Source organism: Rosa rugosa, chromosome 1, assembly GCF_958449725.1.
Source record: "Rosa rugosa chromosome 1, drRosRugo1.1, whole genome shotgun sequence".
In the NCBI taxonomy this organism is placed as follows: domain Eukaryota; kingdom Viridiplantae; phylum Streptophyta; class Magnoliopsida; order Rosales; family Rosaceae; genus Rosa; species Rosa rugosa.
This window is the reverse complement of record NC_084820.1, coordinates 66,796,834-66,809,897: the sequence shown is the minus strand read 5'-3', so window position 1 is coordinate 66,809,897 and position 13,064 is coordinate 66,796,834. Positions and strand designations below refer to the sequence as shown.

The 13,064-nt window shown below is 35.0% G+C and overlaps 1 long non-coding RNA gene across 2 annotated transcripts; it reads left to right on the top strand.

Annotated features, from left to right (window-relative positions):
* The first annotated feature begins 3,295 nt into the window (after positions 1-3,295).
* On the top strand, positions 3,296-6,286 carry LOC133745398 (uncharacterized). Of its 2 annotated transcripts, XR_009863597.1 has the most exons (4): positions 3,296-3,531; positions 4,165-4,239; positions 4,685-4,853; positions 5,713-6,286. It is a non-coding gene; the product is annotated as an uncharacterized LOC133745398 (long non-coding RNA). The 2 variants fall into 2 exon arrangements; XR_009863596.1 differs by lacking the exon at positions 5,713-6,286 and having other exon boundaries at positions 4,685-5,027.
* The last annotated feature ends 6,778 nt before the right edge of the window (positions 6,287-13,064 follow it).

The window sequence follows — 13,064 nt, the reverse complement described above, 5'->3', positions numbered from 1 at the left end:
CCGGGAGTTGCAACAACACAAAACCCGGTAAGCTTTTTACAGCCAGTATGAGTAAACAAGAAAGAACTGTTGTTTTATTAAATTACAATTCAAGTAAAATTCAACAGTATTACGTCTGCAAAGAGACATCAACCCACTCATGGAAAACCACAAGGAATACATTTTCACAATCCTCAAATCACAATACACCACACTGGTCCTGTAAACACCCAACCCACATAACACCACTCTGGTCCATCCCAATAACACGTTAGAGCTCTAACTGCCTCGTTACCTCTGACACCTTGGCCTAGGGTCAAGCAACGGCAAAATACTTCGGTTAACACTATAACCGTCGCGCTTTGGACATCCCCGTCCTCAGCACCATATACTTCGGTTAATAATAAACCGTCGCACTTTGGACATCCCCGTCCTCGGTACACAACTTCGGTTAATAATAAACCGTCGCACTTTGGACATCCCCGTCCTCAGTACACAAACACTCCGGTTATCCATAACCGTCAAACTTCGGACACCTCGTCCTCAGAATCCTACATTCTCCAACTCTATACATACTCCAATGTAAATCATGAATATTAACAAGAACTCATCAATCATGATCATCACATATAAATATGATAAGTCAAATTTCAATTCATAGTATTTTAATCATCCCAAATTCCACACTCTTCAATGTCACACCATTCCACATATAATCACGTAAATATATATATACGTAATCACCCACTCAGGAATGACCACTAATACCAACTATAGTTCACACAAGAAAATCGTGAAATTCATTTTGTATAATAAAAATCATTTTACTTACCCATGGACCGTAGTTGATCAAGTCCATATGATTTTAAAACAAATATTTATTTCATAAATATTTTCACGCAATTACGACAAAATAAGGTAATTAAATTTATTCGGTTCGTAATATGAACCACGTGAGGTTTACTCACCTCTAAATTCCCGCTGCGTCTTCTTAACAGCTCAAAAACAACGATCCGAAATCGTTCACCAATCAATCCATCAACCACCTAGTCAAACACGATCTTAACTTAGAAATCATTCATAGACCACACATATACAGAAATCCAACGGTCGGATTCTAATTTAATGATGATCCAACGGTCAGATCAAATTTATATGACGATCCAACGGTCGGATCCTCACGGATCGCCCTTAGGATCATCCTCCAAAATTATCACGAAGATCCAACGGTCAGATCTTCCTGAATCGCCCTTACTAACATCTCCACAAAATTATATGAAAATCCGACGGTCGGATTCTCACGAATCGCCTTCCGAATCACTATTTCTCAAATATACGAAGATCCAACGGTCGGATCCTCGCCCGTGACCTCACAAAGTCACCGGGACAGTCATACGATCAACATATTAAAATTTGAAGTAAAACCGATGGTCTGATCTTTGTAGATCGTAAACCGAAGATAAAACGTAAAAACCGTAAATAGTAACGTAAAAACGTAAATCCACTATTTACCAACTTTTTCTAACATAACCTTGTAATATATCAAAACGCTCGTATGGATGCATAGATCACCGTCCAGATAATATAAACTCAAAATATGGTCCGACGCGCCGCCACATGCGGAGGTCAGACGGCGGTCAACGCCGGCCAACCACCTCAGATGCTAAAGTTGTCAACTACAAACTTCTTCAAAATACAGAATTGAACCACTTTAATACCTGACTTTTTCTGAGACAAGGTCTAGATCGTCCTAGATCAAGCGTTGAAGTTGGATTAATCTCGGCCGCATGATCAGATCCTAGATTGAATCAGAGGCGTCCAAAAAGTCAAACCTTGATCTAGCGGTCTACACTCAAAATCGTCATGCAAGGCTTATATGGGGATGATCAGAAGGAAGAGGAGATCACGAAAATGGGGAGGATCGGCTGAGGTGATGTCGGAAAATTGGTTTTCCGGCTGGGTCCGTTTTGCACTTGGGTCGGGCTTTGATCTCGGCTTGGAGGCAGCGGCGGGGCGGGGCGAGGCCACAGAACAGCTACACTCGGCACGGCGTGCCGGTCTGGTGCGGGTCCGGTGGCGGTGGCGTCCGGGAAGTGACCGTTCCGACCGGGTCGGGTCGGTCGCGACCCGTCGGGTCTGAGGGACGCACGAGAGAGAGAACGGAGAGGAAACGCGGGGACTATTCCGCAATTTCAACATGTTTTCGTCCTTAATGAAAAAAGTCAACATTTTTTTGATATTTATAGAAAATTCCCAATTTTCAAATATTCATAACTTATTCATACGAACTCCGAATATTGCGTTCCACATATGCACGAGATCGTATCGACGAGCTCTACAACTTTCATGAAGAAAGTTTTCCCAAATTCTGTACGTATAAGAAGTCACTTTTCAAGACCCCCTAAATAACGTTCGTTTTCGAAATAAAATCGTTCGAACTAATTCCACAACTCCTTCAAGCTTCGTATTCGTGCCCACGTCTACGAAATCATTTCCAAAATGTCATCGGACATTAATTTGAATTTTTCGGGTATTACAATTAATCTAGGTGCTTTCACTTAGGTTAATTAGCATTGAAAAGTAAAATATGGGAAATCATTTGCTTTCGAATGTTTCACATGATCAACTCCTTTCTCATGACTTAGATGAACAATACTAGGGTTTGAATCGAATTTGATTATAAGTTTCGGTTTTGATCTTTGTTTCTCTCATTCCATCTTTATATTTATGTTTTTGTGTTTTAATTGTTTTCTTAACTTAGTTTATTTTTCGAAAACCAAAAACAAAACCCCCCTTTTTCGTAAATAATGTTTATACTTGTGAATATCTTTGTGAATATTATACTTTGTTTTAATTTTAATTGTTTAATTGTTTGACAATGACAGGTGTACCCTCAATCCCCGGAATAGAACGATCCCTATTTGCTTATACTACTAACGATATTTTCAGGGTTAAATTATGCGCTTGCTTTTAGCGTGTCAAAAAGACCCTTCTTTAAATTAGTCACATACCACTACAAGAAATTTTAGCTTTTGCAACGGGTTTATATGCAAAGACTGAAAATTCCTTGTATTTAGTATGGTTACACAAGGAATTTTACAGTTTCTTGTATTGTTTAAGAGTATATACGAGGAATATCCAATTTCTTTGCATTTGGCTTCTAGATATTTTAGAACCCATAAATTCCTTGCACGTGTTTTCAGAGTCCTTGCATTGTTTTGGGCGGGAGCATTGAGCGCTCAAATGAAATCACTTAATACAAGGAATTGCAAAGTTCTTTGCTTTTTATGCACAAATATTGCAAGGACACAAGATATTCTTTGTATGTGAATAAATACAAGGAGCTAAATCCTTGCTTCTTGTGTTGATATCAAGAAGAAAAGTGAAAACAGAAGCTTCCTCTCGCACACTCCAAAGACCAGATCCACTGAGGGCTCTTGATAATCTCTCAGAATCTGAGAGCAAACCTTTTCGAAAGTCACCAGTTCTCCATCTACCTTTCTTCATCTCGCCCATCCCTAATGAAGTTCACATGATGGTTCTTGTATTCAGGTTCTCTTTCTCTCTCTCTGCTTGAAGGTTTAATGTTTAATAATTCATATCTCCTTGCAAATTGATGTATGGGCTTTCCATATTTGTGCTCTGGGTTCTCTTTTCTTTTATCAATTTGGGATTTTTATCATGTTTCTCTGTTTATGGGTTGTGAAAAGGTTTTCAATTTGCTTTATTTTGTGTGTAGGAAGATGAAGGCAAGGATTTTAGAAAATGTGTGCTTTTGTGTTGATTTTATTGTCTGGGTGGGTTCATTTCAATATCCACAAACTGGTTTTAGGGTTCTGGTGCTAATTCATTTTTTGTCTTTCTATGGCATAACATAAATTCCTTTTGTTCCCAATTCATTCTATTGCATGTGTGTACATAATGGAAAAATAACCCAATCTTGATCACTTTGAACTTGCTAGAAACACCTGCATAAGAACAAACTTTAATCAATCTCAACACTTGTAATTTATCAGGAAAAATAATATTATGATAGGAGGGATAATATTGCTGTGTTGGCCGGTACCTTTAGGTGTCCTTACAAGATTAGAGAAATTTTGTTTTTCGCTTTGTTGATATGAATTAGAGTTTATAGAATGTCTTTGTTTTATTTATTGTTATTTTTTATTTTTATGTATTTCTCAGGGCTTGCAATCCACAATTGAGTTAAAGATCATTCAGCTACCTCATCACTGATCTTCAGTTGCTTTGTTTTGAAAGGTATTCGATATCTTTTTTACATTTGTTTATGCCAAACTCATATCTTCATATTTGCTTTATTGTCCGACACTTACAGGAAAGACCAAAGGTTTTTTTTACCCATTAAGGCCAGTACAATCCTCAAACAATTTATGTGAAGTCATTAAGTTGAGCTGGATCAATATGTCACTATGGATGGTCTGATAATCTGATATTGATGAAGAGCCTGATAAAAGGGAACTAAGAGAGGATTTGCGGGTGATATTTATACTAAATGAGGTTCATGCTAACTAGATTTTAGAAGATTTATTGTGAGGTGATTTTTTTCTCGTTGTAACTAAATGATTATTTACTAATGATTCTGATCTAGTATACCTGAATCTGAGGTACATTATATATCATGTATACAGGTGTTCATATCTAAGACCTTATTTATATCTCTATATTAACTGAATTTTTTTATTAGGTGTTCTTTGTGGTGGACGTGACTGATCCAGTTGTGGTTGCATATGCGGATTCCAAAATGTCTACTGCTTAGTCTCAGTTCAAGGCTCGACTGAAGGAGGAGTGGACGACAACATACCCACAAAGCCGGTGCACGACCATATGTACAACATGCTTTGGTGGCCTCTAAGGTAAATAGAAATTAGTTTGAAGTTCAAAAGAAAATTTTAAATGGACACTAAACTGGTTAGTAATATCTATGTATATTTGTTTAATGGAATATGGCAAGGAGTTGTCGCTAATACATAATTAGGGAGTGAAACGCAAGGATGATAATTATGAATGGATCAATGAGGTTGCCAAGAACAAATATGTAAGTCAGCTAGTGTAGGTTATGTATATTACAATGTGTGTGTTGGTGATCCTTCCATTCTTCTAGGGCCTTCAAAAATCTACTCTGCCATGTATAAAATGATTAGGCTAGTTGCAATTAACTTTGGTTGTTGAGCTGTTGGTAGGTTACTATAGCTTAATCGTGGAGTCATTTGGCCAATCTCTTTCTATCATGTCTTAATCTCTTTGGTTAATTTATTCTTTTTTATTCATATTTCTCTTACTAGCTAGGTGAATGATATAGCTCTGGGCAACTTCTTTAGATATATGGATATATACTCAATGTAGAAATTGACTTTTGTACCCAGATCGATCAATCAGTTTTGTCATGGATTGAATACACAAGATAATTTTTGGAGGGATGATGTGTTTTTCTTGTCTGAGATTTTGCAGTATTACTGAACTATTGTTTTTGGCTAGCTTTTGATTATCCAACTGCTCTGTCTTGTACTATACATCAAGCCTCAAATGATGTTCTTAGTGTTATTAATTTTAGTCTTACAAAAGGCAAGACAATTTGGGATTTATTCTATATATTGGCTGGACCATAAAAATGGAGACAAACTAGCCTTGTATTCCTTATGCAGATCAAATAAGTGTTGAATCATGTTATTTGTCTTCAGTCATTTTTTTATAGTTTTATTCTTTTATATATAGGAGAAGATGAAGGCAGAGAGGAATGCCCTTATAAAGGAGTTGTACCAATACGTATATGAGGGTACTCCACTTGATTCTATCAAACTGACTCTGGAAGCTAAGTTCCTAATATAGTATGAAGGAACAAAATGGACATTTGAAGGCTCAAGTGGAAAGTTTGTTGAGGCAATATCCTGGGCAGATGAGTGAGGATGACTTCCTCCACCCCAACAGTGGCTTCTAAGACTTGCTTGAGAATTTTGGGTGAGCATTTGCTGGACTTTTGGTCTGATGTCCCTTTTTGTGCAGTTATAGCTTTTTACCTTGATTATGCTACCATCTAGCGATACCCAAGAAAATCTATTGTGTCCATTTTGAGTAATACAGACTGACACATTACTGGCATGTACATTGAAACTTCGGTGGATTTACTTGAGTTTTGACATTCTACCTTACTCGAACAGATGGGACATCTAATTTATTCTTATTATCGATTAGTGTAGGTTATGAAGCTTTAACTTTTGATGTACAAATGAACAAGTTGATTATATATGAAGCACGTATGTTTTTCTAAACTTGTTATAGATTAGTGTTAGTGGCGTGGCTGTGGCTTGTTTCTAAACTTGTTATAGATTAGTGTTAGTGGCGTGGCTGTGGCTTGAACTTTTGATGTAATTCTTTACATATGAAGAACATATTTTTAATCCTTTTTTTTTTTGGGTATTATTTATTTTTTTATTGGCTAAAAATTTCATTTATATTTAATTGAAAATAATATTAAAAGAATAATTAATGAAGGAAATCAAATATCCACAAAAGAAAATGCAAAGAAATTTCCTTTATTTATTATCTGTACATTTATATTATTATTAAAAATGCAAGGAAATTGTCCTTGTATATTAATCCTTGCATTTGGGGAAAACTGAAAATTCCTTGCATGTACTTTAATACAAGAGAAAATTAGAAAAAAACCCAAAAAATGAAGCTCATTTTAAGAGAAACCCAATCATATGTTTTCTTTTAATCTACACCCATTCATATAATTAAACCTACCGTATAGGTTTTAAGTCTATAATTAAGTTTTTTTCTCATTTTTTTAGTTTGACTATTTTACCCTTCTCGTCGAAAAAGGAAAATATCCTCAAATATAGGTGTTTTTTAAAATTTAAATATGGCATCAGTTATAAACACAAATTAGAATTTAATACCATCAATTTATTTTTCCTGATTTAAAAGCGAATAATTGCCTTAATTATTGTATATCTCTTCCTTTCTGATTTGACCTATATATTTTCCATTTTTTAGTAGATATGTTTGTGTAGATAATCCTATTATTAAATATGTCAACGTGATTAATTGCCTTAATTATTGTATGTAACTAATGTCATATTTTAGGAGATATGTTTGTGTAGATATTCCTTATTTAAAAAGATTAATTGCCTTAATTATTGTATATCTCTTCCTTTCAGATTTGATCTTTATATTTGCCATTTTTAAGTAGATGTGGTTGTGTAGATATTCCTATTAGATTTCGTAGATAATTTCTCAATCTGATTAAACATCCTTTTGTGGAGGTATTCTTATCATGTAGTGATTAAACATCCTCTCATCAAGGTATGTCATTTTGCTTTTCTTTTTTTCCCTTTTTTTGAATGAAATTTGATTCCCCATTCCAATAGGCGTAGGTATAGAATCAATATTCCATGTTCATTAATTTTCCATAATAGGGTCCATGTTATTCATCTAGAGGGTGCAATCATTGCAAGGACCAGCTTTGATTCAAAAACATTAGCATTTCCAATTTATAGTCACACTACATATAAGGATATATGTGAGGAAATATGGTTACATGCTTCTATAACACAAGAAAATAAATATGGTAACATGCTACTATAACACAGGCAAATAAATCAATCGCAGCTTCAGTAGATAACTATGCACACAACAACCTGCACACCGACAACTTCCTCATTCAAGATGGCTAGTACATCCTTAACAAATACTCCTGACTTCACTCCATGCCACAGGGGCGACCTACATGCATACATACCAACTTTCACCGGTTACAGCACAACATAATGCAAACATATACAGCAACCTTCTCATGAAGAGGTACGAACCCTATGTGATACGGAGACACCAACTTGAATAGGAACTCATAAAAAGGGTATCCCATTTTTATCCATAATTGTACCACTTACTTGTTCTCTCTTTTCGCCAAATAAACCTTAAGCCTCTTTGCATCAGGAATCGTCATGCACTTACCAACCCGTAGTCTCCAAACACCTATGTTTTGATCTACTATTGGGTCTTCTTTTTCTTGGAAGGCGATTGTACGACAAAATCATTATCGTCCTTCTTAACAATTTCAGCTTTTGCTTTTCCTTTCTTGGTCCTCTCAGTGATGAAGTCGGCTAAAATAAGGGGTTTTTTGCATTTAGACCTCGACCTCAGGTTCATTGAAATTTGATTCTCATTCTCAACGACTTTGTTACTCGGAGCATATTAATCATACCTGCAATCAAGAACTTGTATAGTCTATCATACCTACTCAATATCAAAAACCTAGAACCATCACAAAACAAATACCTCTTCGTCAGGAGCACACACACCTTTTGAATAGGTAGCAACCACAATACTCATGAACCGTACCAATCGGATATGCTGTTGAACACAGGCAACCCACCAACATCTGATTGTGCAATCCATTTATATCACAAGTTTGTAGAGATATTGACACCAACTTTGAATGTACAGATTAGACTTTTTAATGTGAAGATTACGTAACCTCCAACCCAGAGGAGAATTTTCAATTGCTGAAATCAAGGGTTAAGTAATTCTGGGGCGACGTCTATGGGCAGCCGTTTCATGATTGACTTCCATCGGCAACATTACTGGATTTTATTATCAATACTATTTAATAGGTGAATGGGAAATTTGATAGTGGCAGCTTTAGTAATTCTTAACAACATTGGGTTTTATTATTTATTCTATTTAATAGGTTTTTTTATTTTGCATAAACCTAATTAATTGGTTTGGGTGTATATTAAAACACTCTTATGGATGGGTTTATTCTAAAAGAGGTGTGTCAATTTGGGTGTATAATCAAATTCCCCTTAATACAAGGACTGATGCAAGGAACTTTCCTTACATAAGGGCAATAATGTGTACCCCAAATTAAAAAATGTAAGGATAAATTCCTTGCAAAAGCTTGTTCAAATGCAAGGAATTTTCAGGTTGTTGCATTTGCTCTTTTGCAAGGGCCTCTTTGCCAGGACCCAAATGCAAGGAATATTCCTTGCATTTGGGTTAATGCAACAAATTTCCAGTTTTTTACAAGGAAAAAATTCCTTGCAAAATTCCATTTTTCTTGTAGTGTACCCGTACAATACACATATAATTGCTATAAGCCACTTCTTAATATATTTTTTTTTTGTATTTATGTTTTTCGGTTTTTTTTTATCTCACTAATATATCTATTTGGGTGGTTCTAGTTGGACCTCCAAATTTGCTATTTGGACCTCCTATACTTAGTAGACCTCTAATTTACTTTTTAGTATCCTAAAAAGCTAAGTGGACCTCCTTATTTTTACCAAAACACCCTTGAACATGAGATACAATAATCTCTTACTCTACTTTTTATCTCTATATTCAACCATGAGAAAAAGAATGAATCAAAATCACATGATATTGTTCTCTTATGAGTAGATCTCTCCTCCACCAAAATTAATCAGAGGGTTGGTTCTCGATTTTGATATGTTCCTGGAATTCCTTTGAATTTGCTAAAAGAAGGATTTCATAGAAGGATTTCATGGGTTTTGGGTTGAAAGATCGAGTAATAACTATATCATAATATTCAATGAATATAATTTAAGGAAATTTCAAATCAGATTGTTTTGAATTTACTTTTGTATTAATTGTAGGCCATGTATAAAAATTATTAATTTTTACTTAATTGTTTTAGGTAAATTATAAAACTATATGACAATATAAGAAAATTTCGGAAAAAAAAAAAAAACAATTTAATTGAATGTTATATTTGGGGAAGGTAAGATGAGTTTTTTTTTTTTTTTTTTCATTTTTCTAACTTTGTCCTTATTTGTCTTTTCATATGACTTGACAAAATCTATTAATAATTGAAAAAAATTAGAGGTCCAAATATTAAATTTGGAGGTCCAACTAGAACCACCCTATCTATTTAGATGTTGTACCAAAAAAAAAAAACTATTTGAATGATTTCATTATGAGTTTTAATTTTATGGACTAAAAGTATTTTGGACAATTATCAAAATATGAAAATCGGAGTACTTGACTTTATAGTATATACATTGATAGATAACTAATAAATAAATAGATAACCACTCACACACTCACGCCCACGGCCCAACAAGTTTGTAAAATTCTTAGTATATTATAGTATACACAAATTATCTATTCTGTGATCTCATTGAGATCATGCCACTCCCTTTGTTCCTAGAACATTATGTGGTATGATGAAAGAGAAAAACGGAAAGATTAACTCTCTATTTTTTCCTTAGAACTTGTGCTGTTAGTACGTAGTTACTCATGTCATTAAAACAAACCTAACCTATCAATTAAATTCATGTCAGTAAGGTAATAGCTAGGTTAGTGCTCTGTCGAGAACGTTGTAATTCATGTAACCGAGTAGTTGTAGGTGCGAATGAAATTAATCAAGATTGGTTTGTGAGTTAATTAGAAAGCCGTTCACACAACACTGTTTATGAAATAGCTGTCGATTTTATGCTCCATATGTATCATACATATATGAGTTGTTTTTAAGTAGTATATATTAATTTCTTAACACACGGCCGGCTCATAATATTTTGTATGAAGATGAAATTAGGGCAAATAAGTTAAAAGGGTGGTTTAATTTATATGCTCATGCATGTGGTATATACATACATACCTAATACCTTACACACACACACACACATTTACATAATCGTACGATGAGAGAAACAAGTTGTTGGTAAGAAATTTGACAAAGCATGGTGATGGTGGGATCGATGCATAGAAGGGTAATACTGCAGGGGTGTAGGAGTAGATTCAGAAAGTTGAGGGCGATTAGTCGTGAGCTGACAGAAGAGCTTGTGTCTGGAATCCCGGGGACCATTTTTGACCTTGGGGCCAACACCAATACGTACCCCTTAAGCTTCGCTTTATTACATAATCAGTTAGTCAGATCGACCTACTCGATCAGTAATAACATCGTTTAATTGTGAATCGATATCACCTCACTCTAGCTAGCTGCCTCGATCACTAGTAGTACTGCCAACACTCTCAGCAGTGCCTTTCTGCTACTGCTGGCCTGCTGCTGCTCTGGCCTCTTCGATCTTCTTCTTATTCTTCTTCTTCTTCTTGAGATTCCCATCACTGCTTGTTTACACTCTTTAAACAGAGACACACACCAAACCCTAAAAAAGCTTCATGTCCCGTCTCTTTCTCTTCCCTGCAAAACACACCAGAACTTTACTCTCTCTCTCTCTCTTCTCTGACAGTATATGTGTCATGTGGTGATATAATAACTAATAAAGAAGTAGGCCTAATATTTCAAGACGAACAGAAACTCTTTGATTCTGTTCTGCTGATGAGTAAAAACAACAAAACGGAAACTAATTACTAGCTACTGTTTGTGATTGCTCTTTTACTTACATATTATGCTGGTTTTGCTACCTAGCTAGCTGGAGCCTGGAGCCTGGAGCACTGATGAAACACAACCAACAATAAAATAAGAGTAGCGCTAGCTAGGGGTATTAAGTTCTGGGCCATCATTATAGGTAGGAAAGCCATCAGAAAGAAAACCAGTAAACCACTCTATATATTATTGAGGACCGATTAGTCAAAGGAATGGACTGATTATTATACTAGGGGTGATTTTGAAGCGAGTAATTTGAAGAGAGCAATTAGGGCTGGTGTCAGCTGCTATCTTTTAGGTCATCAAGGTGTTGAATCTACTTCCGTGCATATCTCTCTGCAAGATAAAAAGGTAGTGTGTGGTCCTCTTATGCCAAACTTGTCCTAATCAGTGGGTCTTTTTAAAAACAATATGAATCGGTCCCTCATCTAGAAGGTAAGCTTAGCTAATATTTCTCATTTCTCATTGTTTCAAGTAGCTATCATACACATGCTATGGCTAATTAGTGTAGTGCTACTGTATTGTGTATATATGGAGACCACAACTTTTGTAGCGCATGATATATAATATGCTATATCCAAGAACTACTAGTGGCTTCTTTCCAATATTTGTCGCTGTAAACTTAATCCTCGCCCACATGAAATCTACATCTGCTTGCATTGGTTAGAATTTCCCTGGCACCCCCTATCTCTTTGCTTGAATATATACACACATTATGTCATGCATACTTAATATACATATATTATGTCTAATCAGTGTTATAGTTATGAAATAATCGGATGATCTTTGAGTTCAATTGACTATGATGCACAATTATATATATATATGGAGGAGATTTCGCATAGAGCACTACCAATTTGCATGATTAATTAATTAACTAAGTGAAATTGTGTTTAAGCTGTAATTGAAACAACCAGTGATATAATGGGGAGATTTGAACTCATAAATTTAAGTATGGCTCTTCAACGTCAGAACAACAAATCTTACGGGTAAACACAATTAATTTGTTAAATAAACCGTCTGACGAGATATGTATTCTCGAAAAAATTGGACCACATGCATCATGAGTGGATAATATTGGGATGAAAACTTGAGCTACTAGGGCTTTAATTGCTCACATGAACATCTTCATCTTTCTTGGTACTATAGGCGTGCATGTGAAAAGGATATAGCAAAACCCTTTTGATAATTGTCGATAAAGCATAACTCCTCACTTTCGAATGTGCTCAGCAAGTATGGTCCCCAATTAAAATTTTAATTTCATAATTATCTAATGAAGCATTATTTAGGACCAAAGCACACATTACGTATATCTTTGCCTACAAAACTATACATATGAAGTTGTTAACACTACTTATTCTCAAAAAAAGAAAAAAGAAAAAAGAAAAAAGTTGTTAACATTACTTAAAACTTATTTTACATTTTAAATTTTTCGAGAAAATATATGACTTTCTAAAAGCGTAAATAACATCATCCTCATCCTAATTCTATGAGTGAATCCATGCAATGATTTAAGAATAATTCTTAAGTTCACCCCTTGGGTGAATGAGCATATTCACCATCTCTTGCGATTAACACATAATAACTTTATAATTTTCTAACCCAACTATTCATGTTGTATAACGTAATACAAAGATTAGATCTGTAAAAAATCAATCAAATTGAAGACTTTTTAGTTATTCATTTTTATGAAATACATGGACGGTTCATCATAATA